At 37.5% G+C, this 4,753-nt stretch overlaps 1 protein-coding gene and 1 long non-coding RNA gene across 4 annotated transcripts in view; both read right to left on the bottom strand.

The window, feature by feature from the left end:
* SUCLG2 (succinate-CoA ligase GDP-forming subunit beta) overlaps nt 1-4,753 on the bottom strand; it is a 255,788-nt gene that overhangs the window by 34,981 nt on the left and 216,054 nt on the right. The gene's annotated exons all lie outside the window — the stretch shown is intronic.
* Nucleotides 473-4,753, bottom strand: part of LOC309637579 — a 29,556-nt gene continuing 25,275 nt past the window's right edge. The window contains exon 2 of the long non-coding RNA XR_014250676.1: nt 473-4,028. This is a non-coding gene — a long non-coding RNA (uncharacterized lncRNA). The remainder of the gene's footprint in view (nt 4,029-4,753) is intronic.

The following is a 4,753-nucleotide window of genomic DNA, read 5'->3' on the forward strand; positions in this document are numbered from 1 at the left end:
CCTGTGTTTAAAATAGCTCTTGCAAAAACTACTATATGTGTAATTTGGCCACAGAGCCATTTGAAGCTAAAAGAAAAAACAGAGCAAGGGGATTTTGGTTCTACGCTTTCACTGGAAGCCTCAAAAGACTTAAGGAAAGAGAGAGACAGAGACAGTGAGAGACAGAGATAGAGAGAGAGCTCACTTAAGAAATGAGCTATTAAAATTGTTAAGAAATATTTTGGTTACAAAACTGCCTTCCCAGCTTAACAGATAATTGTTTTCAAGGCAGGACACTCATTGCTCATAATGCAATATCTATATTTTATTTGTAATGGAAGCTACATTGGTGCAGATTAAGAATATTTATTGGCACATTCTTTCTGAGCAGTATTTTGTCCAATCATCTCAGACTTATGTCATCTTGATGAATGTGAATATGTATACTCCATCATCATTAGTTGGAGAGTTAATACAGAGAACACCCATAAAATTGGCAACTTGGTGAAGAACCCATTTATTAATCTATAAACAGGATGTCTATCTGTCTACTGTTGTAACATAATAATCTCCACAGGGTAACTGTTCCTACAGAAAAGGAAAAAAATGTTTCTATGGGTGATTTTTTTGCCTTTATATGTGACTGACATCAATTAAAGAAAAAAATTAGCTAGGCAGACAGAGCCAAAACTTAGGACCACACAGATTCACACTTCACACCACAGAGAAATGAACATAAATTTAGTTAATCGCAAAACCCACTGTTTCTGTAAATAACAAGTCTATGTAAGATGAAGGTGGCATATAATGATTCTGTGATGCCCCCATACATCTGTTCAAATCTCTCTGATCATTTAGTTTTCTGGAAAAACGAGGGGTTGACAAAGATTCTTATCAAAACCCCTAATGGAAAAATATGTGACTGGGAAAAGTAAAAATATAAGCTTCCAGCTAAGATCTCAATAAATTATAAGCTATTTATTATACACTAAAATTTATGCTAAAATTCTTTTAAGTAAAATAATTTTTAAAACACATACATATGTTTATTTTCATAACAGATCTCATCAGTATATTTGGGAAAATCAGTTTACTGCCATATTTCTTTGTAAGAACAAGCTTCCTATTTATTTCCTGAAGTCCCACCCTTTATTCATCCCAGTAAAATGACCTCCAACCCCAGACCTTACACCCAGAATCTTAAATTCCAAAACTGTCATTGAAGGTAATATTCTTTAGCATCAAAATTTTAAATTCAGGTGAATTAATTCAGGCAAAACACATAAACCAACAAAAACTCCAAAAAAGGTACCATTTAAAATATCTGAAATTATTAAAAATCAATATCCCATTTGAATTAGGGCTCTTCTGAAATGTCTGGGCAGGACGGTTGCCTGGTAATATTTAAAATCAGGAGGAGAGGAAAATCTATAGAATTCATTCTACATCTACTAGCAGCATCAGATATCACTGTCACCAAAAAACAGCTCTGCTGTAGACAATATTTTAAAATTACTGATATCACTGTCTGACCTTATTGTAATCTGTTGTGTGGAAGTTTGATATATTTATTTAGCTGTTCAGCAAATGTCTGAATACCATGTCTGGAGCAAATTAAAAACTACATTGGCAAAGCACTCCCACAGCCTGATAGGAATGAAATTTAACCAAACTCCTTGTACCTCAGTGTCTAAATCACTGATTATCTCCCACCCCTGGTTAACCTTCTGCAGACCTCAGTGGAGTTCTCAAGTTGTTAGACGCCCTTTACAAAAGGATTCGGAACACTCTACCTCCTGAGGCACACACTCAACAGACAATCAAAGGATGTCCTTTGGGACCTATCTGTGCTGTAAATCTGCATTCCCACCTTGCTCCTCTGGGTCCCGGAAGGCTGACTCCAGGGGCTGCATCAATGGGCTCCTTTCCCCGGCTGGCATCCGGGAAGCCTTGGCAAGAGGAGAGGGAAGTTGGGGTGTTTCTATTCCTCCAGGTCCCTCCCAGCAAGGTCGTCTTGAGTGGCTGTGTCCCTCCACAAAAGGTGGAGAAAGTCTTCATTTCAGACTTGCCCCAGGCTCTTGTACTTTCCCTTATGGTTTGCATACCCGCTACCCACCCCCTCTCATTATCAATCTCTTTGTAAATAAACTTTCCTCCATATACTGAGTTGAGTGAGCCATAATTTCCTAGCAAGACTGATAACAACATCCTATTTTGACCAACTCAGCTTCAATGTGAGAAAATCCGTTCTTTGGAGGCTGAAACAGATTCTAGAACTGGAAGCTTAATTTTAGTTTAGGTTTCCTCTCTCTACAACATATCCATGGACATGAATTAAACAATAAAATAAATGGAAAAAATCTGAACACTCAGTTTAAGCCATTTAATGAATATTTTCAAACACTTTCTCTTGTTCTTTCTGGGAGATGGCTAGCACCTACAAATCAGAAATTACTGCTCATTAACTGTCTGAATCTACACCCAAGGTAAAGGCCGGAAAAGGAAAACAAGCCAAAAACCTTTAGTATCTTGGGTTCTGTCCATTATAAATGACAAATGATAGCTTGTCAGGTGAAAATGAGCTTCTCAGCACTGAAATGACTTCATTTGGTTTATTAGCTGCAAACGAAAACTAAGGAAGGCCCGTCTAGAAGGTGACTTGCAATTCTTATTTTCAGCATAATGAAAGACAGGCTCAGTAAGTCCGAATCCCCATGCGGCCTCCCAGTCTGTCTAAAGGAACACAAGTAACAGGGAGACAAACCTGAAAAGATGGTTAATAAGTAAAAATGTAGGTCTGCAGCCTTGGACAAAAGATGATGTTTAACTTCCATGAAACTCCAATGACCCAGCTGCAAGTAGTGGCCTCACATTTATCTCAAAAGTCACACTATTCTGTTTTATCAAGTTAATAAACTGTGTCACTGAGCCATTAATGGTCAACAATAAAATACACCCCAAAGGAGTAGGTGTAGGATGGCTTTACAAACAAGAAAAAATGTAGGGAAGGAAAAAGAAGCTCTCAAATCACATAAGATCCACATAGCTTTTCAGGAAGTGAACAGCACCTGGTAAGGCCAGACACGCACGCACACTACCTGAATCCACATAGTTTCGATAAGCATTTGCTTTCTGATATGTTAGAGTTTCTTTCTCTCTCCCCTACATCTGCAACTGCTCTTCATTCTCTGAAACATCTGGACAAAAATCCCTTTGTTTGTGGAAGCCCACTTCATCCATCTCACACAGTCCCTCAGCATGAGTTTATTTCTTGAATGTGTGCTTTCCTATGTGCTAGATCCAAAGGGTAGTCTTGAATCTATTTAATGACTCTTCATGTTGTACCAAAGGGGAATCTCCTTGATTGACAGACACATTTTTATAAATGCCTTGAAGTGCCTCTTTTCACTTTTCTTTTTATTTTTAAGATTATTCTGAAAAAAATCATGTCCAAGTTTTCAGTCCAGAAACCCTGGGATAGTCTTCTAAGTTGCTCCAGACTTGTTAAGGGCATCTCCCATTTCTTGTGTGCCCCCAGTAAGCTGACACTTCTGCCTCACAGTGTGATCTGTAAGGTTTCCTTTCACACCGTGTCATCTAGCTTCACTCCAAATTTCTTATCAGCTGGGAGGATCGTAATTTCTGCCCAGGCAGGTGTGAGAACAGGAATTCCAGCCCAGTTTTATGCTGTAGTTCCAAATGGCTGTCTTTATAGATGCACAGGGTACATAAAGTTTAATCAATTTCATGATGAAGTCTACTTCAAACCTCTGACAATTCTGATTGTGCTGCTCAATACAGATTCTCAAAAATTATTAAAATATATGGTATAGTGTTACAATAAGTGTGTTATGGCAAGAGCAATATGAAACATAATTGTGACAGGTAACCACTAGAGGCCAGTATAATTCAACATGGAGAAGGAATTTATAATCAATCCCTGTGGAAAAACTAACATTATTTCTTCCACTTAAAAGTGGAGCTCTTGTGAATTGGAGAAAAAAATGATGAAGAAAGCTTTTTTGATTCTCTGAAGACGAAGTTTCAAACTGTAAGAAAGATGAGTTAAGAAAAGATGAGTCATGAAAAACTGGGGCAAAGAGAATTCTTGTCTCCAAAAAAAAAATAGTACTGCCATATAATGTTTGACATTTCACCAATGTAAGCATAAATTTTCAACCTACTTGGCTTAACTGTGAGCTTTTCCGTAAATGTTTCATTTGGCACTGACATTAAAAATAATTAAAGACTGGAATACCTAGAAAGTGCCACAGTAATCTCCTCTTCAGGGCAATCATCATTACTAGCTGCCCAGACGATGCCAAAGGTTTTGAGAAGGGGTGGAAAAACTGTACATTTGCAATTTCCTTACCTTAAAGAATTTTACTTAGAACAAGTACCTAATGGTTCCTTCTCAAACATGGAATAATTCACATAAATTCATCCATCACTCCATTCATACTGTATAATACATTTCTTAATAATGGTGCTACATGATGCTTACAATACTTTTTAACAAGGAACTGAACCAGCTTCTCAAAACTAAAAATAGGAGTAGAAATGAGAATCTGATTCTTCAAAAGAGCTTAGACAATAATCATTGGTAGGATCCTGTGTAGGAGATTTTAATTTTTAAGAGTGAAGGCGGAACAATTTAACACATAAACCACAGACAGGTAATCTTCCTCTCTCCTGCAGCAGGGAAAGGCACCTTATGTAATGTGGACATGCCAAGGAGATGAATGAACCATAAAATCTTAGAAGCGGACAGGAC

Source organism: Balaenoptera physalus (assembly GCF_965194825.1).
Source record: "Balaenoptera physalus genome assembly, chromosome: 11".
NCBI classification, from domain to species: Eukaryota; Metazoa; Chordata; class Mammalia; order Artiodactyla; family Balaenopteridae; genus Balaenoptera; species Balaenoptera physalus.